General features: G+C 39.9%; 1 pseudogene; it reads right to left on the reverse strand.

Annotated features, from left to right (window-relative positions):
* Positions 1 to 15,716: 15,716 nt before the first annotated feature.
* LOC118757930 (U6 spliceosomal RNA) lies at positions 15,717 to 15,814 on the reverse strand (annotated as a pseudogene).
* Between the last annotated feature and the right edge of the window lie 11,402 nt (positions 15,815 to 27,216).

Here is a 27,216-nt window from a genome sequence, read left to right on the forward strand (position 1 = left end):
AAATAGCAGAAGATGGCCCAAGCACCCAGGTCACTGTCACTTGCCTGGGAGTCCCTGATGGAGCTCCTTCCTCCTGGCTTTGACTCAACTCATACCTAGCAAGGTTAGCCATAGGGGAGTTAAGTAGCAGATGAAAGTTCTTTATCTTTCACTCCACTGTTTCAAGAAACAACACTGATGAAAATAGTGAATGCATATATGTGTACAGGATTTTATAGAAGACGTTTAAGTGATAAAAACACTGTAATGGTAGTCATCCATTATATACAAACTTAACAAAGGCAAGAATTTGTGGGTTCTTTGTTGTATCCATCATTCAATAACTATTGATACAATGAATCAGTGAATGAATTAATGTTTGGCATTCAAATATCTGCATGCATACAGCTAGGATGAACCTTTTCACCAATTGGTGCTTTTGGACCCAAGGGGAAAAATCCATATAAACCATGTACTTTTACTTCAACAAATGTCTAATTGTCTCCTTTCAAATATTTATAAAAATTCTTGAGTTAAGTCTGAGTTGTAGAATCATGTCTATGTCTTGCAATGTCTGAGGAAAATACTGATGTCTTGCTCACCCTCATCTTTTTGTTTTGTTTTGTCTTGTTAGAGATTCATTTATTTCTATTCCTAAGTCAGATATACAGAGAGGAGGAGGGACAGAGGGGAAGATCTGTCACTCCCCAAGTGACCGCAACCAAAGATTTCTTTCCAGGTCTCCCATGCTGGTGCAGGACCCAAGGCTTTGGGCCGCCCTTGACTGCTTTCCCAGGCCACAAGCAGGGAACTGGATGAGAAGTGGAGCTGCTGGGATTAGAACCGGAGCCCATATGGGATCTCGGTGCATTAAAGGCGAGGACTTTAGCCACTAGGCCTTCGTGCTAGGCCTTGCTCACCCTCATGTTTTAAAGAATGATATTTTTTTCTTTCAGAGGGGTAAGAGGAATTCCCAAGGCAAAGTTATCTGGAAAGGAGACACAGGCTTCTATGAAATAATTGGTTTTCCCCAGATATTGCTGTCCTGTGTCTCGTACGAACATGCTTGGAGAGGCAGGATCACAGATGGCAGTGCATGGATCTCACTGGTTTGTCTTTGCACACATTATGATGGGACCAGTGAAAACAGAAGCTGGACTCTGCACCCACTCACTCACAGTGTGCCAGAACCCGCTGCAGGCTGCCTGTTATCCACTGTATGCCCACCTGCACACCCACACGGTACCTGTCCTACGAACCTTGACCGCATGCCGTCAGTGAGAAGGCTCAGTAAACCTGCTTCCCAGGTTGGCATCACTTCATGGGCACTTCATAATAGCTCATTATTCTAAACTTTAAAAAGATCTGTTTTGTAGTACAATCAGCATTAATAAGCTGAACAACCAGATATGTCACCTTTGAGAACCAAACACAGTGTATGGGCGTAGTGGATGAGATCTGTGTTGCCTTTTGATCTCGGGTACTTTCTTATATAGATAGATGCACTTTTACTGGTTTATTTGTCATCTAAATTTCAACACATTTGCTAGGAAGTTTTCTCTGCAGAACAAAATTCCTTCCACAGAAGCAGTTTCCTACAGACATCTGTTCTGAAAAGGGCAGTGCAACACACACACACACACACACACACACACACACATACACACAAAGCCTTACTTATTCACCTTATAATAATATTTTCAGATGATTATTTGTGTATTTTTCACTTTAAAATGGAACTTAGTGGTCTAATGACTTGGGCTGGTTTCGTTTGCTTAGAAAGGAATCCCCATGAGGGTTCTGTGATGGGATTTGATTGCTCCTCTGTTATCCAGCCTATAGAATCACAGGTTGCTGGGATCACCTGCTTTTGCACGTGCTTTTTCACCTTTTTAATCAGCTTCTATGCAGCAATGTAATTCATCCAGGTGAAAGGATTGGCTAAAGGTGGTGTTTTGGCCCAGGGACGTCCCTTCTTTCTGTGTGTTTCAACCATATGTAAACATGACAGGCGCAACCATGAAGTGACTCAGGCCAGGAAGGATTTGAGAGCTGATTGATCTCACAGAGAAACAGACTCAAAAATAAGGAAACTACTGCATGATCACTGCGCTCAGCAGCAGCCTGTCCCTGGGGGTGAAGCGGGAAAAGCCCGTCTGCGGGTCTTACCACACTCCACTAGGCTAGGCTCCTACTATTTTCTTAGATGAGTGTTTTACTTCTAATACAAACATCCTTACTTGTATTCCCTAATGTCTACATTTCTCGCCAACCCTTTTTCTTCCCCAACTCCATCTGTTTCAACTCTGCATGAGGATCCTGCTAAAATCAATGGACTCTCAATCATATCAATGCATATCTCCTCCATCCTTCTAAATATTTATATTCTTCAGAGAGTGAGGAATTGTTTTGTTTGTTTGTTTTTGCCAAAGGACATTTGGATATCACTACATCATTTTTATGTCTTACAGAATTATCAAATTAAAATTGGCCTAGGATAGATTTTCTGAATTGCAGGTCCCACCTGTGGTTGCTTTGGCAGGGGCAAGCCAAATGGCTTTTGCAGGTCTTATATAGTCCGAATCTGCCCTTCTTTCATGCTTCTTAAGACACCTAGCATTCATTTGGCAAACACTCCTTGAGCACAATCTCAGGTTCATTCACCAACAAGAGCATTCAGTGCTGTGGCATGCACGTATAAATGAATAAGTGACATTTCAATATCCACACAGAAACACTCGAGAACAATGCCACCTCTCTGACTCCTTGTGGGATGTCTGTGCTTGATATCTAATGCCCTGGTTCCTGTATCATCATCACTGCATGCCATCAAGTTAACGCCACATGAAAACAGTCTCCTGCAGACCAGTGTTGTGGCACAGTGGGGTAAAACCATTGCTTGTGAAGCTGGCATTCCACATCAGAGCTAGTTTGTGTCCTAACTGCTTGGATTCCAATCCACTTCCCTTCTAAGATGCCTGGGAAAACAAAAACATGATGTTGTAATCCCTTTGGCCCATGCCACTCATATGGGAGACTCAAACGGAGCTTTGTCCAGGCTTTGGCCTCGTTCAGTCCCAGATGTTGTAGCCATTTGGGGCAAGATCTGATGGATAGAAGATCTCTTTCCTTCTCTGTTTTGTCTTCTGTCTGTCCCTCTGCTTTACAAACAAATGAATCCTAAAACACTTGGGCTACAACTGAACTATATACCCCAATGTCTATTTATATCATTATACATATTCGGTTTCTTTGATCTTCTGTACTGCCTGTCCAGTTCTTCTCTCTCTTATACCTAATGTACAACACAACTTTCCTCATCATGTGTGATGCCTTTGACTTCATTACAGTTCTATGAAACACCAAATATGTTTTTACATGCAGCAGGTGGTTAAATGAATTCAGTGTCTTTCCAGAAATTTGCCATTCTTGCTATGCTCCACTGTATGTCCAGGATCAGTAACAAGTGACATTAAAAAAACTATTTATTTTTATTGGGAAGTCAGATATACAGAGAAGAACAGAGAAGAAAAGAAAGATCCTCCATGCACTTATTCACTCACTAAGCGGCCACAATGCCTGGAGCTCAGCCGACCTGAAGTAAGGAGTCAGGAGCTTCCGCTAAATCTCCCACATGGGTGTAGGGTCCCAAGTCCTTGGGCCGTCCTCAGTGGCCCTCCTAGGCCACAGTCAGGGAGCTGGATGGGAAGTGGGGCTGCCAGTATTGGAATCTGTGCCCATATGGGATCCTGGCATGTGCAAGGCAAGGACTTTCGCTTCTAGGCTACTGTGCTAGAAATTTTTACCAGAACAATTGATGACACTTTGTAACAACCACACTCTACCCACCCATGCAGACACATGAAGCCTCTTTTCTTTTAGCCCCCTCTGCTCCCTCTGTAGTAAGCACTGCACTGCTTCCTAGGGATGCAAACATTGCAGGATGCAGGGAGCTAGTGTGCAAGGGAGTCTTGTGCAGAGTTTGTGAGAAGTTTAGGTGCATTAAAACTCCCTGATACATCACTGTTCCTTCTCAAATCATCCAATACAAATCTGGTACAGACTGAGTAATTGGATGGAGGATAGATCTGCATGTACTCTTCATTTTCACTTCTATAAAATCAAGTCAAATATTTCTTGTAATATATTTCCAGCAATGGTACTGCATAGAATTACCGACCATTGAATAATGGTCTCCATTCTCCTTGCACATTTAGTCTAAGGTTGCCTCCCCAACCTCCATCTGATGTGTCTCACCACAGTGTGACCCTTTTAATGGAGAGTGTGCAAGCCTATTCAGGAAGCTTTAAACTCTATCATCCATCATTTCAACTCTTGCTACCCAGAGCCTGGCACCCTTCTGCCAAGACTCCTTTTTGCACATATCGTCTGCTAGAGTTAACTTGATCTATTCATTTTTTCAGCCTTTCTGAGTGTGCAAAGCTCCTATAAAAAAATTCCGAGTCAGAACAGCAGACTAATAATGAAAGGAACAGTGGGATCCAGGCTGTGACTGGAGGGAGTATTGAGAGGAATCCCAAGTGTGCTGGTGAGACACGCTCTCATCACCTACTTAGTTTACATGGAAACCTTGGGTTCACAAAACTGAGAAAGGACGAGTTGTTACAAAACTGTTGGCACTTTTCATTTCTTAGCCTCTGTGTGTGTGTGTGTGTGTGTGTGTGTGTGTGTGTGTGTGTGACTCTTTCATACAAGTTCTGCCAAGTTCATGCTGATGCTTATATATGATTATAATCCCAGATGATATATTTCTGTAAGATTAAGCAACAACTCACACTGTGTACATAAAAACAAGAGGTCAGAGACAAAAATTGTGGTCTAGTTACTATCTCGCTATCCATCATATATAAACAATTTTTCTTCCTTACCTGAATCGGCAAAACATATTTTTGTCCCTGTTTCATAATACAGGAAATTGAGGCAGGGAAGGATAAATTGTCCTAAAGTCATTTCACTGGTAAGTAGGTGTGCTAGGAGTTGCTAATAGTTGAAGTGCTATGAGACGCCAAAACTTATAAATTAACTTGGGAAATGTTCCCCTCCAATGTAGTAAACCTTCAAAAATATGATTATTTAAGCTGGATTTCATAGTTAAGCATTTACTTTGGATGCACCAATTTTAATTTCTCTTCTGTATGCAGTTATTGGGGAAGATATTCACTTGTATTAAACAGAACTGAGTCTCAAAACTCAATGTTGCTGTGTAATCCTCAGGATTTTGAAATTCCCATCAATAGAACCTTAAATATGGAGCATGACTGCTGTAAGAAAATGGTAGCTAACACAAATACTACAAATAACAACCTCAACTCTGCAAAAACATACCTCAATAAACCTTAGAAGCAGATAAGAGATGGCTGTTGCCCCAAATTCAAGGAGTAACCCTTTCTGGTTTTGAGCTTTTGCAGTCCAGCCTGGCATGCCTGGTAGAAGACACAGCTGCGGCACAGGGTGGCACAGAAGCCACTTACATCTGGAAGGCCTGGCCTGAAATTCCAAATCTTCTTTTTTTTTTTCTCAGTCTATGGTGCCTATATGGCAGATTCATTACTTGCAATTTCTTACCTTAGAATAAGGATGAATTAACGCAGCCACAACAAACTTGCCAAATACTGTAATTGCTGACCGTAAATTCTTCATGCATATATTCCTTCACCAATAAACTTGCAAAATGCATCCCTAGCCTCTTAACTGCTTCGTAGCTGTCTGTCAGGTGTTTGAAGATGCATGAACTTCTATGATTATCTAGAGCGATCGGGAACAGGGCAGGAATAAGACATACACAACAGCTAGCACATGTGGCCTGTGCTGTTTGATCTTTAGGTGACAACTATTATGACGATCTTCACATCAAATCAGCAGAGAGGAACACATGATGATGTAATCATGCCATGTTTTCCGTAAGGTGGAGCAGGTTTCAGTAGTGGTTTGGTTAAAACATTTTTAAAAGACTTTCAAAGCAGAAACACTTCTTCATTTGATTGATCTAAAATGTTTAAATGACAGGATTGTAACTCTTATTCATTAAGACACTATACAAATAAATGTTTCTGATTTTACTCAAAGGATAATTGAAAAAAAAAAACAGCCCTGTTTATCTTAGGCCACGTTTCCAAAGCGGAAATGAGATCCCATTATCTACCTTCCAGCAAGTATTTGCTTTGCATGCAATATCCTTGTATCGATGGTGAGTTTCTAGAAACAGTAAACAGGGGTTTAACTGTTTGGTGATGTGCTTATACGACTGCAGACCTTTTAAAATCATGTTGTGTGTTTAAACAGTTCATAGCAGTTATGAGTTTACCCCTCTACAATGCTTTAATGACCATGGCAGTAAGGACAAATGAACCAAAATGTGTGTGCTTCGGATCCTGCGCGCTAGACCTTGCTTCAGTTACACATGAATTAGCAGGAATGGATCCTCAGCACTTTATTAAACGGAGCTCAACTATTTCATAAAGACTAACCATACAGCAATTTTTCCAGCCATTTTAGAATAAGGAGCACATTGACGTTATTTGTGTAATTAAAAAGAAATCGTAACATGTCTCCAATGCAAGCCCTTTCTGGAGCTCTGTCTGCTCTCAGACGTGAGCAATCATTCACTCTGAAGAAAGCTGGGACTCGGTCCCGCCTGCATCTCACCTTCTGCCTCTTAGAGCTCCATTACACTCCTGCGGCTTATCCAGACAAGGCTTAATTACAGGCCTGGAGCAAGTGAAAGAGCTTCTGTGGATGTAGCAGGTGATTTTTAAAAATGATGCATTTACCTCCAGTTATTCTAGCTCTGTCATTTGAATAATTAAGGCTGAGATAAGGGGAGATCTCAGATCTCCCTTAAATGCCTCCCTTTCACAGGCTCACATGAATTTGATATCCTATTACCTCTTTGACCAAAACTTTCATACAAGGAAATTCACTCTCCTGGAAGGAAGGAACTCACAGGCTGCAGCAGACATCCCACATCCATTGGTCTCAGCATGTTCACAGCACCCTGTGAGGTCCAGGCACTACTCCTGCTTCACCACTGAGGAGAATAAGGTTCAAGCATTCTCAGGAGCCTTCCAGAGTCACAGAATCCAACCGAGACCAGGAGAGGGTTGGCTTTAAATTGGCCAAGCTGGGACTCTGTCCTGGCTCAAGGTGATGGATGGCTCAAGGTGACAGTGATTTTAGGACCTACTCGCAAACCTTATAATATGAAGGTTCAAATCCTGTTGTCCCCTTGGTCTATTTACTTATTTGAATGAAAGGGAGAAAGAGAGAATGCATGCAAGAGAGCTTCTACCCCCTGGTTTATTCCCTAAATGACTACAGTGATCAGGGTTGGGCTAAGCTGAAGCCAGAAACCTGAAACTCCATCCAGTCTCTTAGCTCTTGTTTGAATAGCAGCGTGCCAACATCTTGGGTCGAGGCCCACTACTATTCCAGGCATGTTAGCAGACAGCTGTAGCAGAAGCAGAGCAGTCAAGACATGAACTAGTGCTCATTTTGGTTGCTGCGGTTGCAGGATGCAGCTTAACCCCCTGTGCCACAAAGCCGCCCCTAAACTCTAATGTATTGAAGTGTACATTTTCACTGAAGAAAATACTAGTCTCAGGTAAAGGGTAGCTAAGAGGAATCAGTACAGTCCCAGGAGCGGCTTTCCATTTTTACTGAAATATAACAAACACATTTGCACCACAAATTATTTCAACCCATTAGATAAAGTTTTCAATACAAGATGTTGACAGATGAAGCCACAGCAAACAAACAAACAAACAAAAAAACAAAATGAGAAATAAAGTAAGTGATCATTCCTCACCAATAAGCTGCACCAATAAGAACTTAGTGAGTGGCTGTGCTGTACACAAAGCTATGTGTGAATTTGGAATAAACCTTGAATATAGTTGGATGGCTGATGTTAAAGGAAAGTTTTCAGTGTGTTCTTAACCCTCTGAAGACTCAACTACTGTAGTCTATGAAATAAACCTGTGATAAATAGATAATAGGAAAAAGAACAAATATTTTATCTTGTGGTGAATCAGAAAAGCCATAGAAGTTGCAGTCTGAGTGTCAGGAGAAATAGCTGCCCACTTTGCAGAACTTAAAGCGACAGGGCCTTGAACTGCTGGGGGAGGTGAGGTGATACGTGCTGTGTGAGCGGCATTGAGGAGCTCTACAGGAAGCAAGAAGGGCTGTCTTGTTGCATAGCTGATCCTCCCTGGTTGCTCCTTGCATCCTGTGTCAAGCTCTTTCAGATGTAAAAACCTTTACCAACTATTGCTACCAACAGTTTCTATTCCCTCTGCTAGTGTAAATGGGTACGAATTGTTGCTTTTTTTTTTTTTTTTAACTTTGAGGGCTATGCAGGTACCTGCAGTGTTCAATTTACTTCATAACCAGTTCACAATCTGCTAAGATGTGTAATTGAGGTGGGGTAGCTCACTCTGCCACACTTTTCTTGGAAAGGCAAACAAAGAGGGTAAATTAATTTCAATTTGTATTAAGATTTTCACCATTATAAAGCATCATCTAAGGTAGTTTTTTTGTTATTTTTTAAACTTATGCATTATCTTGAAATGCAGAGTCAGAAAGAGAGACAGAGAAACATGAAAGAGATCTTCCACCTGCTGGTTACTTCCCAAATGACTACAATGGCTGAAGACAGGCTGGTCCAGCTTCAGAAGCCAGTGACTTCATTTGGGTCTTCCAGTGTGGATTCAGGAACCCAAATACATGGTCCTTCTCCTATGACATATAGAGGAAATCATCTCAGAGATATTACCAGGAATCTGATCTGAAGGGAAGCTCAGAACTTAAACTGATGTACATACTCAGTATGTCAAAACTCCAACCCCTTAGCTTTACTGTTCAAACATTTATTTGAAAGGCAGTGTGGCATAGAGGGAGTCAAAGAAATATAGAGACAAGTATCTTCCATATAGTGATTTACTCCTCAAACAACTGCAATAACCAGGGCAGGGTTGGTTGAAGCCAGGAAATCCATCCTGATCTCCCACATAGGTAATAGGGACCCAAGCACTTGGGTCATCCTCCAGTGCCTTTCCAGGCACTTTAGGAGAAATTGGAAGTGGGGTACTGGGACTTAAAACAGCTCTACAATATGATATATCAGCAATTCAAGCACTGACTTAATCTTCAGCACCATCAGGCAACCCCACTAGCCAAAATTTACAAAAGAAAAATTTCATGTTGGTTTATAGTTTGAGCGAGGTCAAGTATAAGACAGGACAGACCTGTTGATTTGGCATCTGCTGAAATGCCACATGCCAATGGCCAAGCAGCTGCAGAAAGCAGATCAAAGTGGAGCAGGGAACTCAGAGTGGCTGGATCTGACATATCTGCATACAGCTGATGTGACCCACAGCATTCTCTGTGGGCACATCTGTATCTGGAACATCTCCTTATAGCCTGGCCATTATTAATGCGTTGTTTCCCTTGCACAACGGCTTATGAATTTGGGGTTTAAATGTCTACATGTGTTCAGGAACTGAATCAAGTTCCAACTACAGTGCAACCCAGTGAGATATACATAATGCCTGGATCTAATGAGATAAACTCAAAGGTCACACATTTTGTTTACTTACAGAATCCTAATACCTGGTCTTTGCATAGTAAATACCTAATGAGACAAAGAGAACTTGAGAACATCTGAGAGGGACCACATGCCCACATTTGGCGAAAGGAGTGGGGTGTGTGAAGGTTTCCAGAAGGGATCGGAACCTAAAGATGAGGCAGGAAGAGAAGCAGAAATTGGTGTGCTGGGGAGGGATGGCTGAGAAAGGAGCAAGGTCACCCAGAGTCAAGAGGCTCTTTTTGCATGAAGGAAAACACACAGAGCTTAGCTCACAGTGCCAAGTGCAAAGAGGAGTCAGGGAGCAGACAGCGCATTGAACAGAATTTTCTCTTGTTTTGTTGCTTTTCTGAAAGGTCTGCAAAGTTGAAATGCCTGGGGAAGCTTGTTTGATCTCTGGTACTGAGACATGTCTGTTGAGTTGGAGTAGGATTTTCAAGGATCCGTTTCTGAAAGAAAGTTAAGAAAAACTGGAGGTGATACTTTGATGTTGCATCCACTTGACCACTAAAACAGAATATTACATTCACCAGTGACAGTTATAGCCAAAGTTTTATTATAAATGAGAGACAAAGCAACTGACTGACCAACTGGCCAGCCTGGACAGACATACCCTACCAGATTGTAGCCCCAAACAGCACATTCACAGGGTTTCTATAGGGGCAGTTGACAATAGCTTGAAAAGGGACACTTTATAATAACTTGCAAGGTGAGTGCAGGAATGTAATACATCCCCTGCCTATTTCAGCTGGACAGTCCATGCCTGGCTCTACTCAGATTCAATAATTAAGCTAGTCACCACTTACTTACTTACTTGTAGCCACCTGTGAGACAACCAGTCTTGGGCCTTGAAGCATCTGTGAGATAACCAGACTTGGACGTTGATCCCTAGAAATCGGGGCCCATCAGTGTTAATGGTCACATAGGCCACTTGGCCTGCAAGTTCTCAGTTTCTTGGCAAAGCAAGCAAAGCAGAAGTTACAAGAGCTAAAAGTGTTGCAGTTAGCAATGAGACACATTTATTCCATTTTGCTTTCAGCTCTACAGTGGTATAATAATAAATACATGTTCAGTCATCATCTGTATCTCAGGCACAAAGCTTTTAAAACCATCAGAAATTTCTGAGTGATGGGGATGAAGCAACTTTCATTATTCATAAGCCTCCTTGAACTACACCGAGAGCTATCTCTTGTCTCTGGTCAGCTATGGACTTTTGTGGTATCTGTGAAACAGATTTGTCTGTAGTGGTTTGAGTGAATGCTATACCACATTTTTGCATAAATGAGATATTTCTTATCATTGCACCCTGCCATGTTGGACACACTTGTATGTCTTGTTTCTGACTACAGATCTCCATTCACGCACTCTGACTGACTTCACATTCAGAATGCATGTCTAACCCGTTCTAGTCCACATTGCTGAACTGGAATCCTGTCACCACCCCTCACTGCACAAAGCATGCTTCCAAAAATGCCTTGGGTATTAAATGGTTGCTAACCACACCTAAACTTGCCATGTAGATGTATGTAATACTGCTTAAAAAATATTTGATCATCCACCTTGGAGGACGACCCTTCCAGAATGTAAGAAACCTTAGCTATGGACTTCTGATTTGATCAAAATCTCTTTAAACCCCAACTGCCACCATGTTATCATAAATGCTTATAATTTGAAACTAACATATCTGACATGTTCAAGTGAAAACATATTTTAAAATGCTAATCATTATGCAATTGCTAAAGGACATGCTTTGCTTCTTGGAGATAATTACCCCTTGAGATTACTACAACTGCACTGAGTGTTACCAAGTCAATTCCCGTGGTTGAGTTTAGTATTGGGCCCAATGTCTACATCTCTTGACCTCTTTTGTTTTATATGATGCTTCTTATTATGTAGGCTCTGCCATCCCCGAATATTCCTAATGAAGATGCATCAAAAAGAGGTGGATTCAAAAGGAAGACAAAGCCACCAGTGTCTATAAACTGTAATTATGTATTTGGCACTTGTACTCCAGTATTCATGAAAATAGTCATGATGGAAATGCTGACAGATCCTTAATAGTGGCCAGAGCTACCATTCAGTGAAAAAATAAATTAAGTAAAAATGTATTGCTGAGATTAACAGCACAAGGCCGATACATTTTATAAATCTGTCAGTATCTTTTCAATGGTGTGTATATGTGTATTTGTGTTGAAAGAAAACATAATGTGTGTGTACATGCTTTCATGTGAATTACAAGGCACACAAAAGATGCATTTTCCAACTCTACAACCTATGTTGAAGTATAACTACAGGGGCAGCTTGCAGCTCCCTGCAGTGTGGTGGTTGTTGGGGAATGCCCCTGCTGGGCCGGATCCAAGGCTGGGGACTCAGGCCAAAGCCACTGCCAAAAGGCAGTGAACAAGTCCTTGGATTTCTCCAGGCCCAAGAGTAATCTTCCCTCAGGGTGAGTACACCATGAGAAGAACTTGGGAACTGGGTTAAAGTCCTAGCTCCACCCTGCCGCTAATACCTTGAAGCTGGTTGAGTCTGGGAGGGGTCCGGGCCTTGGGGTTGGGGGCAGCTTGCAGCTCCCTGCAGTGTGGCAGCTGTGGGCGGTGCCCCTGCCAGTCTGGATCAAATGCTGGGGACTCAGGCCAAAGCCACTGCTAAAAGGCAATGACTGAGTCCTTGGCTTTGGGCAGCCAGTGCATCAAATGGTGCCATGCTCTGCATGCTGGCTGCCCAGTGGCGAGCTCTTTGGTTTTTAGAATATGAAATTGCTACTTAGGGACACACATGAATAAGGCCAATTTTAGTGTAGGTAAGAGATTCTGGGTAATTCCCAGTAACAGGTTCAGGAAACTTTCGGGCAAGCGTGGGGACTGATACCTGATCATTTGGAGTGGAGTGTCCATAAGATCTATTTGGGCCAGACTGATTCACTAGCCATATTAGGAATCCTAAGATGGGCTGGTAGCATAGAGCATCACTGACTGTCACATATCAGTTCACACCACAGTTATGGATGGGGGGGAGGCTGTCTGGCAGGATTAGGTATCATTACTTGACTGGGTGGTGGAACAGCAGACTGGTCATATTTGGCAGGATCAAGACACTAACCAGCACATGAGAGAACTTGGTCAGGGGGTAAACTCTGTGGGGGAAGTGTGGGCCCAACTCTGTAAATACAAGTCCCGCAGGTTAGCTTGCAAGCTGGGGTGGCGATGGGCTAAGCTAGGTGTGACCATGGCACCTGCCATCACTTTTGGGTAAAGGAACCATTGGCAATCTGGGCAGGTGAAGGCAGCACCACCCAAAGGTGCATCCTAAAATATGATGTGGGGTGGGCCGAGCTGCAACTGGAAGGGGGCAGACTGGGCAAAGCCAAGCAAACTTCAACTCACAAAAAAAGAAAAGAAATCAGGATGGAGCACATGTCATTCCGACCTAGGCTCTTAACCCAACTGGTCTTCATGAGGCAGGGATACTACAGCACAGTATCAAAGGCAAAGGCTGATTTCAGGACTCCAACCATGAAGAGACAATGTCAGCTAGTGGATTCTGAATAGGTTTCATCGCGATTGGAATGGCGAAATTGCAGCAATCCAGAACTGTTGAACTATCAAAACTGCTTGAGCAGGACCCTCAGAGCATGCCTCACATTGGGGACGTGGGATGGGTAGGAGGCTTGGTGAGGTTTTTCCCTTTATTTCTCCCCTGACCCCAAATACAGGGGAAAAATAATATTAGTGTGGAAACAATGGTATTACCCACTTTCCTGTAGCCCCTGACCCTTTATACACTAATCAACTAAGTGAGACTATTTAAACAAACAAATAAATAAATAAATAATAAATTAAGAAAAAGAAATGTAAGTACAGCTGAACAGAAATAGGTGTTTTACTTAAATTTGTTCCTAATCTGTTGTGGCTCATAAAAAACTAAAACAGTTGATCAGCTTTTACGGAACAGACACACTGTTATTGGAAGGTATTCATCAAATTTTGGTCACTTTCTTGGTCCTTCCATAGAAGCTGACATGGCTCTGTTAAGTTACAGATAATAATTTTGACCTTTGATATCCTCAGTTGGAAGCTTTTTATACTCATCATTCATTAGATTTTTTTGAGCAATTTTAGGGAACCTTCAAGGTCACATTTTGGACATCTGATTCAATTGTCCTCAGTGGTTGCTAATTTTCCTGAATTCCTACTTGATGTATTAGAAATACTGAGCTTATTTCTGGAGTGTCAGTTGCTTTTTAGGGAACACTAATTTGAAATTCACAGTCCCACATATACACACTCACACAGTACATCTTATTATAATTTCCATTGTTGCTAGAGTCTGCTTTTGCTTGTGTTTCTGTTTTTAAAATTATCTAGGACAAAATGGAGAACAGTGATGTGTAGGGTATTTAAAATGGAGACCAAATTGCTCAACTTGTGTAATGTTGTCATCATAATATAAACAGAAAGCCAACAATTTACATTATATCAAAAATTGAAATATTCCCAAGTTTTAACATAATTTTATTAATAATAGCATACACAGGTTTAAGGACCACAGTGTGACACTGCAATATGTGGAGGCAAGGTGCACTGACTGAATAAGCATACAACATTTCCCTTTTTACAACATTACTTTATGTTTGAGGCCCTGAGGCAGCACTCAGTCTATCAGCTTACAAAATACATAACAGGTATTGTAAACTGTAAACTGTAACTTACTCCTTCCATTCAGCACTGATTTGGTTTCTAAACTACCTCTACCCATCCTGTAACCATTCTCCCAGATTCCAGTTATCAGTTTCTTCCTTCAGACCAAGATTTCTTGGCTTACACACATGATGAAGAACATGTGCCATTTGTCTCTCCATGTCTGGCTTATTTCGCTTAACATGATGATTTCTGGCTCCGTCTTGTTGCTGCAAATGACAAGATCCCATTCTTTTCTTTCTATGACTGAATACTAATAGTACTCAGATGTGCATATACACTGTGTTTTTGTTATCCATTCTTCATATAGGCTGATTCCACATCTAGGCTAGTGTGAAATTACTGAATTACATGGCAGTACTATTCCTTGATTGATAGAAATTGCCATAGCTCCTCACAGAGAGGCCGCACTGATGTAATATGTGTTCCCCTTTCTCCACAATACTAGCGGGTTTGTTATCTTCCTTCGGGTAATAACCATCTTAAATAGGAGAGGTGATATCCTGCTGTGGTTTTGATTTGCATTTCCCAGAAGGGTAGTAATATTGAGATAATATTTTAATATATTTGATATTTACTTTCATTATTGTTTTGGGGAACTCTCAAATTAAATTCTTTATCCATTTTATCAGTAGATTCGTTGCTTTTACACTGTCCCTGAGGGTTTTTTTTTTTTTTTTTTGAGTTCTTGTTATATTCTGTGTACAAACTCATCATAATGCAGCAATTTTTAAAACATTTTTTACCATTCTGTTAGATCTTTTAGACTTAATTTTTCTTCGATGTGCAGAAGCTTCTTTGTTGGTTTGGTTTTGTTACCTGTTCTTACTGCCCGTACTGTCCTGAAGTGTTTTTGCTGTTTTCCTCCAGTTTCTTGAAGGTTTCAGGTCTTACATTTCAGTCTGTTATTCACCCTCAATTGATTTCATGTGTAGTAGGAGTGAAGATAGTATCTACCTACATATGTATATTCATTTGACAACATAATTTATCATCCTGTATCCCTAGAATAAATATATCCAATTTCAGCACGGTTTATGAACTTTTTAATATGTTCCTCAACTTGGTCTGAAAAATTTTTTCATCTCTTTCCATTAAGGCTATAGTTCTCTAGTTTTTGTGGGGAGGGTTATATATTTGATTTTGTTATCAGAGTAATACTGATCTTTCATAAGGATCTTAATAGAGTTCCATTCTAAAGTTTCCTGAATGAGTTGGGGGAACTATTGGCATTATTTTTCTTCTTAAATTTCTCAAGTAATTCAGTTTTAAAGGCATCAGGTCCTATCTCTGTGATAGAAGAATAAAAATAATTACTGCTTAAATCTAGTTACTTGTCAGTAGTTTGCTTAGACTTTTCAGTATCTTCTTAAGTAAATCTGAATAAGATATATATATATATATATATATATATATATATATATATCCAGAAATTTATCTAACACATAATGCCTTTCCCATTTTTTTTATTTTAGGGGCCATGCTAATCTTCTCTGTATCATTCCAATTTTAGTATATATGCTGCCGAAGCGAGCACCATTTTTAAAACATATTTGTTTTTAGTGGTTTCTTATAATTCTTTGTATTTCTGTGTATCAGTTGTAATATCTCTTCTTTGATTGATAGTTACAAACATTGGAGAAGGCCTTCATTTTTAAAGAAGTGTTCATTTATTTATTCATTTTATTTTAAAGGTACTGATTAAGAAGACAAAGGGAGAAATATACGACAGATTTATTTTCACAATGAACGCAACAGCCATGTCTAAACCAGGGCAAATCAGGAACTAGGAATTCCGTCCTGGTTTTTCACGGTGTTAGAAAGTGCTCAAACACATAGACTGAATTCCACTGCTTTTTCTAGTGAATTAGTAGGGATTGACTTGAGAAATGAAGGAGATGAGAGTAAAATTGGTGTCCCAAGTGACAGCATCACCAACTGGAGCACAGACATTGCTCTGAGAAGGCCTCATCTGACAGTTTGCATGGGTCCTTGGCCCACTTACTTTTGGACATCCCTATCTCCATTGACTTTAAAAGTTCCCAGCTATTACTCACGGCATGGGTTCTTATATATTTTATTTCATTATTTTATGATACAGTTCCATAGGCTCTGGGATTTCTCTCCTCCCACCCCCTGATGATTTCCCCTATATTACTACCCAAGTATAATTCTTCATAAACAGTCCTAAGTCCATCATTCTGCTACTTAAGTGTATCCAGGCATTGCAGGCATGGACAATGGCAGGCAATCCATCATCTACTGTCAAGATATATTTAAGAGTTTCATTAGGAGTCCACTTTTGATTTGGAAATAGAGATGCATTTTCACATCTGGATAAAATAATTTCTATTGCACAGTGCCTATACATCCCTTTAACGTCTTTCTCTTCTGCTTCAGATGGCCCCACAACATGAATATTTGTTCATTTATTGACATCAAAATTTCATAGGCCTTTTCCATATCTTTTCCTTATTTTCCATTTTTGTCTAAATGTGCTATTTTGTATCTTCAAGATAAAAGATTTATCTTAACCTGTTTTCTTATTACATTTTTCATTTTTTTTTATTTTACTGATGTTTTCAGTTCTGAAGTTTTGAACTTTTTTTTAAAGAATTTATCTCTCTGTTACCTTTCTCATTAACTTTTCTCATTCTGTTTACTGAATGAGATTCCATTCAGTGAGTCTGGAAGCTTAGACCCCAGTCAGATTTTGAGGGTGAATTTAAAACCAATAAAGACTATGGATACTCTATTAGTTATGATGGGGTCACTGCGTTTTTCCCTGAACGAGCTTTATTGTACAAAGTTGTAAAGCCAAAGTTTCATTGAAATATCTGCACAACACCGTATAGAACTCTGAAAGATGCACAATCTGCATTGTATATGTCCAATGTGTAAGAGAGACTCGCATTTCCTGTCTAGCTATCTGCAGGGAGAGGCACCTAGTAACAAGAAAGATATTGAGTTAATTTAGAGTAAAGTCATGAGAAAAAGAGGAGGAAAAGAGAAAATGAGGGAGAGAGGGAAAGTGAGAGAGAGAGGGAGTAGAAGAGGCAGAGAGCAACACTTATTAGCAGGGAAAGGGTAAGATGTTCCTGACTTGTACTGGTTAAGGAAATCCTTTGTGAGAGCAGAAACCCCATACATAATTGGATACTTACCCCACTCAGTTCCAATGATTCATCTAAGGCACCACACATGTGCATGGGTTAAAATGCTTGACAGGAGGTGGCCAAAGTTCTTGCTACATTCTCTCCATGTAAAGATCCAATACTGATGGGGATTTGGAACTGCAGTGTGGACTTAAGTAACATAAATCAGTTTCTAGAAACATCATAAAGAATAGTCTTTCCTGGGTGAGGATTTCTAATATATTATTGCATGTCATTTGGAGTCTCTAAGATTTTGCAAAATGGGACAGTTGCAAGGTGAGGCCTCTAATCTGTTTTGGATATTCCTAAGAAGATATTCTCATTTGACATAAAAAAACAGCCCTGTCTACTTGCTGGGTGCCAAGCCTCTTGCTGAAACCATGCAGAAGTCTATGGAGAAGAGATATAAGCTCCATGGACTTTGAAACTACAAATTCTTTGTTTTTATTTTATTTTTGCTTAGATTATATTCACATGTCATAAAGCTCACTTTTTAAAAATACATGCAAGTTGTTGGTTTTTAGTGTAGTTACAAAATTATTAAACTACTGATGCTATATAATTCCAGAATATTTTCATCACTTAGCAAATACTACCCTGGTCATTATCACTCCTTTTCTGTTTCCCACCATGCCCCCATACTGGACAGTCAAAACCACTCATCCACCTTATTGTCTAAAGATGTGCCTTTGTGTGTATTCAAGGATCGATGGAGAGGCAGCCATGACTTCACAGCCCTTTCTCATGCAGTGGCCTCAACCCAAGGCAGTCAGACTTAAGTCCTCTGGGCCCATAATGGCTGTGCCTGCCCTGCTGACCTTTGAACCACCTTTAGGGTCATCCGTAGCCCTTAGTGAATGATGGCATGCGTTCTAATGATCATCTTGTAAAACCCCCAAAACAACATTTTTTTCAATTCACTTTCTCCCTGCCCCTTACTGTCAAATTGGCTGTGTCACTACTCCTGGTGAGATGTCAGATTAAGCCCATAAATTATACAGCTGTAAGATCCAATACAAAATGGTTTAGTTCTGGTGATTTTTTTAGAGAACACAATTTCTCGCTTTATTATTTTTTCCTATATGAACAGGCTGAGAGCTTTTCAGATCGTTAACTTCTAGTTCCTTCTTGCTAAACAATTCTTTAATGTACCTCGCCTCTCACACTAGAAACCCCCTTTGTTCATTATTCATCACAAAGTCTACTTCCGATGAAAACGAAAGTTTAACTGAGCTCTGTCCTTTGCAGTTTTGTAACAAGGTTCTGCTTTTGAATAATGTGTTCTTCGATTCCATTAGAGATCTTAGCAGAGGCATCTCTAAAGCTCAAATATCTACCAAATATGGGGTCAGAATCTGTACACACATTTATAAGATGATGGCTAATTTTTCTGTACACATATGTTCACAGTTAATATCCATTCTGCAAAATCCCAGCTCAGCAGCCTTCCTCCATTTCTTCCAGAAGCTTCACCAGATCATGTTTGACACCCATATTTCTACCAGGAGTCTCTTTGAAAGTAGTTTAGGTATTTAGGTACACGTAGCCCCAAAGCCAGTCTTACATATTAATTACTTATGGTACCACTGGTTTCTGTGATGCCAAGATCTATTTGAGATCGCTAGATTATCACAACAAAATTTTCATTATTCAACTTATAACACCTATTGCCTTATTTCTTCCCTGTGCATGGTTTCTGTTAATTCAGTTACTCCAGATTCTTGTTAAACCCATGTTAGCTGCTACCAGCTTCTTCACCCCTTCCCACTGCCATACAGCCTTAGACATTTCCTACCCCTGTCATGGTGTTCTGTGTCAATCACTGCTCTTATTGTGGAGACTTCAACATACCCAGAAGACTCTCAGAAAATGTCCTTGCTTTGTAATGCTTTCACCACCTCAGAACCAATCAGAGGGGTCTCTTTCTTATTCAGCCATGCCTATAGGAGCCACTCCCTCCTCCCTCACTATGAAAAACTGTTCCGTTTTTTACATCACTGATGCTGCCAGCCCACATGACCACCATCTCCTAAGTGACTCTTCTTGGAGTGTCTTTACTTAGTCATCTCAAAGGATTACCTGGGTACTCAAGATGTCTGAACCTGAGGCGTTAGGAGCAAGCCTACAGGTTCAAACTCTGGCTGTATTTGCTATTTTGGCTGAGAAGGAGTCTGAAGAGCCACTGTTAGGTACTGGGACTCAGGCATCAGAAGTTTTTCCCGATTTCATCATCAACCTGTGAGACAGGCACATAGTGGTGGCGAAGCTTGGCATTGGTTGATGGTGCTGGCAATACCACACATCCAGGAGAGTTGTACTTGGAGTGCTAGCTGTGACTTCCTTTCCTACCAGTTCCGGGATATTGACTTTTAATGACTTGAGAAGAGCAAAGAGGAAGACCCATAAAGGAGATCAATAGCAGCCGGTTCAGAACAGAGGACCATCTGGCTTAGCCCTTGTGATGTGATAGTAGGATTAAGTAGAAGACCCTGTGGCTCACTGGGACTTGTAGCTCAGTCCTTTTGAGGTGGGAAGTTTCAACTTCCACTTGTGTATTGGTCCAAATGATTACTTCCCCAAATACAGCCATCATTGGGCTTTCCCTAGCTGTCTTACCTGGATCCTCACACCTCCCTAGGCCTTGAGAAACCATCCCTTAGTCTTCAGATCTTCTCCCTGTGTTGGCCTGGCCACAGGCTTGGTGACCTCAGGACTTTAGAATGTCATTGATGGCTCCTTAATCCTGACTTAGTGACCTCAATAACAGGACTCTCTTTTGGGGAAACACTGTCTACTGAATTTTATCCATGTAGGACAAAAAAAAAAAAATGAACATTTTCAATTAGAGGTGTTATCCTGTCTAGAAGATGCCAGTCAAGTTAACTGACAACTTTTCATTCTTAAGAGTTTTTTCAGTAACTCTTTTTTTATTATTTTCATCTTTCTACTCAGTACCTATGCTTTCTTTCTGATATATTATTTGATAGATTATTGCTCATTTTTTTGTAATAATGGTCAGAAACTTATTTATTGTCTTGTTGTCTTCAAATTTTAAAATACTTTTTCCCCTCATTTTTGTTTAACCTGAAATCTGAGACAACGATCCCACACCCACTGCTTCTCTCACCAGCTAGGGTTGTGCTAGACCTATGTCAGGGTATAAGAACTCATCCGGGTATTCTTGAGGGTGAGTAGTAAGGCCCCAGCCACCTGCTGCCTTGCAGGGAGTGCATGACAAAGCCAGCATTGGGCTCACAGCCAGGAATCAAACTTAAGATGCCCTTGTTCTAAATGGTGTCCCAACCATTGTGCCAAGGGCCTATGCCTAACATCTGCATTACTTCTTTTTGATAAATGGTCACATGACATAAATTCACCATTTTTAAAAAAGATTTATTTATTTCTTTTATTTGAAAAAGCAGATTTACACTGATGCAATGTCCTAATAACTTGGGTCATCCCCTGTTGCTTTCCCAGGCCTTAAGCTGGAAACTGGATTGGAAGCAAAATAGCTGGCACATGAACCAGCACGCATAGGGAATGTTGGCACTTGGAAGTGGAAGATTAGCCAGTTGAGCCAACACACTGGATCCAGATTTGCCATTTTAAATATATGATACTCAGTGGTTTTGAATATACACAACCCTCCCAAGTACCAAATTTCAGAACTCTCTTTTTATTCCTAAAAGGAAATTCATTTCATTTAAATGGCCATTCACCATTGTCAGGCCTTAGCAATTTGTGGTCAAACGCTACCACAGTGGCTGTACATTTTGACATTTCTACCAGTAATGATCATGTTTTCTGAGCGGTCCCTGTCTTTGGCAGTACTTATTGTTTTCCATGATTTTGACTCTGTCCAGCCTGGTGGGACTGAAGTGGCATTCTATTGTGGTATTTAATCTGTGCTTCCCTGAAAATTAAGAATGTTATTGTTAACATACTTAATGGAGATCAGTACATATTTCTTGGGAAAATGTCATTGCAATTGTGTATTTTAAAATGAAATTATTGATTTTATTTGTAGATCAGTAGGAATTATTTTTATATTCTCGATATTAGCTGCCAATTAATTTTTAATCAAAAATATATTCTCTCATGCTTGGGGTTTCCTTTTAACTTTTTTGTTAGTGATTTTCAATAAAAGTTTTACAACTGCTTCGAAATCCGTTTCTCTTGGGTTGCTTCTCATTTGAATACCACAGTTAAAAATTCAGTCGTAGTGAAAATCTTGAAGGTTTTCCTCTAAGATTTTCTATAGTTTCAGCTTTTAAATTTAGCATTTTATTTAACTTAGACTTTAATTCCACACATGATATGAGGCTTCAACTTCATTCTTCAGCAAGTAAATTCCCAGTTTATGGCTTCATTTATTAAAGAGCTATTTTATCTTCAAGGAAATAGCTTGACAATCTTACAACATTGCCGATAAGTAGACAGGTAAGAAAGTTGGAATCTTGGTTCTACTTCATTGGTCTGTTCTGTACCAGTTGTACCTTGTTTGGACTATTAAATCTGAATGTTACTTTTGAAATTGGGTACAGTTTCTCCTCCAATTTTATTCTTCTTCATCAAAATTATTTAACTCATCAAAATATCTTGCAATTCCATAAATAATAGGTTTCAATTTTCCATGTTGGAAAAAAAAATAGAAAAGGAAACAAAGTAGGTTTTTTAATGGGGATTTCATGAAGTTGCTTTGGAGAGCCTTATCATCACAACAGTTTCATGATTTTCACGATGCATATAGGATGTCTTTTTATTTAAATCTTCTTTACCCAGTTCTTTTCAGTATAGTTGTCATGTTCAATATACAAAGGTTAGATAATCATTAAGCCTAAGGAATTTATGTTTTAGTATACTTTTTCAAAGATAATCTTTTAAATTCTTATTTTACCATGTTCATTTTTAAAGGATTCATTTATTTTTATTTGACAGATTTTATAGAGGAAGAGTAGAGACAAAGAAACAAGGTCTTCCATCTGCTGATCCACTCACCATCTGGCTGCACCGGCCAGAGCTGAGCTAATTTGAAGTCAGGAACCAAGAGTTCTTCTGGGTCTCCCACAAGGGTGTAAATCCCCAGGATTAGAGCCAATCTCACCTGCTTTCCCAGGTCATAACCAGGGAGCTGGGTCAGAAGTGGATCCGCTGCAAGATATTTTTAGGTCTAATTTTTTTTCCTGGAATCTTTACAATGTTTTGTGTAAAGATCACAACATCTACAAATTAAGATGCATTTTCTTCCTTGCTATTGGGAAATCTTTTTCTTATTTCCTTTCCTAATTTTTCTCTTTATAATTTTTAGGAAAGTGTTAAATAAAAATCTAAGTTAACTGTTCTTGTTCCTAATCAGAAGGAGAGTTTCTAACTTCTTGGTATTGAGGTTGATGTTAATTCTGTTTTTTCTTTTTTTTCGTATATAAATGCATTTATCATTTTGAGGTAGGTAATATGTATTTATAGCCTTAATGAATTCTTCTGTTTAATGAAAGTGAGACAGATTTTGTCAAACATGTTTTCTGTACATGTGAGATGATCATATTTTTTTCTTCATTGGTAATCTATATTTTATTTTGAATTATTCTTGTATTTTTAGTATAAATTCTATTTTGTCAGATCATAATCCAGTTTTCTGGTTCATTTATAAGAATTCTTGCGTGTGGGCCCGGCGGCGTGGTCTAGCGGCTGAAGTCCTCGCCTTGAAAACCCCGGGATCCCATATGGGCGCCGGTTCTAATCCCGGCAGCTCCACTTCCCATCCAGCTCCCTGCTTGTGGCCTGGGAAAGCAGTTGAGGACGGCCCAATGCATTGGGACACTGCACCTGCGTGGGAGACCTGGAAGAGGTTCCAGGTTCCCGGCATCGGATCGGCGTGCACCGGCCCGTTGCGGCTCACTTGGGGATTGAATCATCGGACGGAAGATCTTCCTCTCTGTCTCTCCTCCTCTCTGTATATCTGGCTGTAATAAAATGAATAAATCTTTAAAAAAAAAATAATTCTTGCGTGTGATTTCCTATTAAAAGTTGTGTGTGTGTGTATGTGTGTGTGTGCTTGAAAGAGGCAGGAGGAAGAAAAAGGAAAATTTGGAAAAAATGGTCTCACTGAATTTCCCTTAATGCTCAACCCCTCCCACCCAGATCAACCATGAAAACATCATCAAATATAAATATAAGTTAATTAATTTAAAAATTGTGTCCCTTACCTGTTGTTGTAAATTTAACTGAATCTCTAATTTCCCTGATTGCCCATGATAAGTTAAAGAAATAAAATTGAAATTTATTTCAGTATCGTGTCCTGAGGCACGTGTTCATTTATAAGCTTTCACAGGCTTTGCGTGTGGGTTCATGGATTACTGCAGATATCCTTTGTAAAAACCTTTCCCACTGCAGAGATCACCTTTAAACGTCCTTTACAAACTACATGTCGTATTTCTTTTATCTAGTTGCCATGAGCCAACCATATAGCACAACTGTAAACTAAAAATTGCAGGGACAGCTGTACTTGACCTGTTGCTGATCTCATGAAGAAGAGCATTCAGAGTATAAATGAAGCCTACTGTTAGGTACAGGCTTTTAAATAAATGCCTTTTGTCATAGGTATACATTGTTTCCTCATAACAGAACTTATGCTATATTCACCCCTCGTTCCTCCCTCCCCTCCTTCCCCTCCCCTTCTTCCCCTCCCCTCACTTCCTTGCCTTGGCTCGCCTTTCCTCTCTTCTCTTCTCCTCTTTTCTCTCTCCCCCACTTCACTTCTCTTCTTCTCTCCTCTCCTCTCCTCTCCTTTCTTTTTCTCTTCTTGTCAATAAGACCATATTGATTGACTTTCATTTTAACTAAAACTACATTCCTGGGACATATCTTATTTTGTTAAATACATACTTTTTAAAGAGCTTTTAAGGTTTCAAACTTAGTTTGCTGGTATTCATCTGAGAATATTTGTATCTGTGTTTCTGAGAGGGATGCATTGTAGTTTTATTGTGATGAACTTGTCAAAGTTTTGGTGTCAAAACAACATTAGTCTCAGGAGTAAGTCCAGAAAGACTACCTACTCTTCTAGGTTTTAAAAGTGTTTGGAAATGATAACAGTTTAGTTTTTTTGAACATGAGAATCCATCATCCTGGACTTACACTAATGCAAAGTATTTCTTACTGAAATTCGAAATAGAACACATACACTAAAACATATTGGTTTTTAAGCCAGTTTTGTGAGATTATTTGTCTAGGTATTTGTTTAGATCATCTATATCATCCAGTTACTGGGGATAAAGTTATTTGTAGTACGTCATAAAACATTTTTAATGTCAAATCAATTGAAATGTCCCATCTTTTGCTATTGAATTTAGCAGTTACATTGTATTTTCTGTTTTGGTTTATTTGCTAAAATTTTATCACTTTTCGTAATACTGTAAGCTGATATAATTGTGTTTTTCGTATTCTATATTTCATTCATTGTCATAAATTTCTATTTATCATTTTCTTTTTGTTTGTACATGATCACTTATTGTTTGAAAGGCAGAGTGACTTGGGAGGTGGGAGGGAGCAATAGAGAAAGAAGATCTTCTCCATCTCCTTGCTAACTTCAAGATGACCACGGCTGCTAGGAATGGGCACACCAATCAGAATCTGTGATCTGTGAGTGATGTCCACTCTCCTACATTGGTCTGAAGGATCCAGGCACTTGAACCATACTTCATTGCTTTCTTTTTTTTTAAGATTTATTTATTTTATTACAAAGTCAGATATACAGAGAGGAGGAGAGACAGAGAGGAAGATTTTTCCGCCCAATGATTCACTCCCCAAGTGAGCCGCAACGGCTGGTGCTGTGCCGATCCGAAGCCGGGAACCAGGAACCTCTTCCAGGTCTCCCAAGCGGGTGCAGGGTCCCAAGGCTTTGGGACGTCCTCGACAGCTTTCTCAGGCCACAAGCAGGGAGTTGAATGCGAAGTGGAGCTGCCAGGATTAGATCCGGCACCCATATGGAATCCCAGGGCGTTCAAGGCGAGGACTTTAGCAGCTAGGCCACGCCACCGGGCCCACTTCATTGCTTTCAAAGACAAGCTTCATAAAAGGCAGAACAACTAAAATTGAAACTGCACTCCAAGTACAATCAGAGTGTCCCAAGCAGTGGCTTAAACTGAGGAACCACAAACCTAGCTTTCTCTTAGACTCTTGCTGGAAAATGCTGTGACTTAGTTCTTTAATAGCATAAATACCTAAATTTCCTTTATGAATAATGTTAGCTACATCTCATAAATGTTATACTGTGCTTTCCCTCTAATATTTTAAGAAATTTTGTGATTTCCTTGTGATTTTGTTCTTGCTCCAATGAGTGTTTAAAAATAGATTCCTTAAGTGCCAGTGTTGTGGTACTAGTTGATTAAACCAATACCTGAGATTGTGCCACCCATACCAAACTCATAGACACCTGGCAACTTGATTTCCTGACCAAACACCTCAGAAGGCAATGAATGACAGCCCAATGACTTAAGCCCCTTCCCACACATGTAAAGAGTTGGATAGAGTTCCTAGAACCTACCTTTGTTGGTCTGGCCCATCCTTGAAAATCATGGTCATTTGGGGTGTGGACCAATGGATGAAAGATAGCTCACTTTCACTTTCAAATGAACAGATCATATATTTTAAAAAGAAGATTGATTGGCCTTTTGTGATATACTAGCAGCTAAAGTCCTTACCTTGCACACGCTGGAACCTCATATGGGCACCAGTTCTAATCCCAGCAGCTCCACTTCCCATCCAGCTCACTACCTGTGGCCCAGGAAAGTAGTCCAGGACAACCAAAAACCTTGGGATCATGCACCCACCTGAGAGACCTGGAGGAAGATCCTGGCATCAAATTGGTGCAGCTCTAGCCATTGCAGCCAATTGTGAAGTGAACCAGTTGACAGAGGGTGTTCCATTTTGTTTCTCCTCTCTGTATCTCTGATGTTCCAATTTTATCAATTCCCCGATTTTTAATTTCCCCATCATTGTAGAATGTACTTTCTATTATAAAATTTCTAAAACATATTTAAAGATGTACTGTAAGTCCTAACACATAGTATGCTGATACTGCTGCTAAGATAAAAATATATTCTGCCATGGTTGAGTGGAGATTTCTATTGATATCCAGTAAATTCAATTAGTTTATGGGTATTTCAGAGCTCCTCTGTCTTGATATTCTTGACTGTTTTTTAACTACTGTTAAAAATGAGGACTGTAACTGCGTCTCTATTTCTCCACTTCATATCTGTCATGTTTGATTACTCTGTTTTTAAACTACTTGCCATATGTATTCATATTTCTAAATTTTGTATCTTGGTGGAATGGACTTTTCTGTAATATGCGATATTCCTTGTCTTCAGTACAAAGTGAAATTAAGTTTTTGTTTAAATGTTCTGTCGATGTCTGCTCTTACAGTATTTAATCAATTAGCTTCTTCTGTGTCTCCCAGATGGGTGCAGGGTCCCAAAGCTTTGGGCCATCCTCGACTGCTTTCCCAGGCCACAAGCAGGAAGCTGGATGAGAAGCGGTGGCGCTGGGTTTAGAACCAGTGCCCATATGGGATCCTGGGATGTGCAAGTTGTGGATTTTAGCCACTAGGCTACCGCTCCAGGCCTTCCTGACTGATGTTTTAAGTTCTTTTATCAGAGCAATGACTCCCCGTAGAATACAGTTAACATGCCAATTTACAACAATTTAATGCAGGTTAACATTGATTAATTAGCATTTCCTTCTCTTTGTGCTATAATCACCACGAAATCCATATTTATTTTATTAT

Source organism: Ochotona princeps, chromosome 5, assembly GCF_030435755.1.
Source record: "Ochotona princeps isolate mOchPri1 chromosome 5, mOchPri1.hap1, whole genome shotgun sequence".
Taxonomy (NCBI): Eukaryota; Metazoa; Chordata; class Mammalia; order Lagomorpha; family Ochotonidae; genus Ochotona; species Ochotona princeps.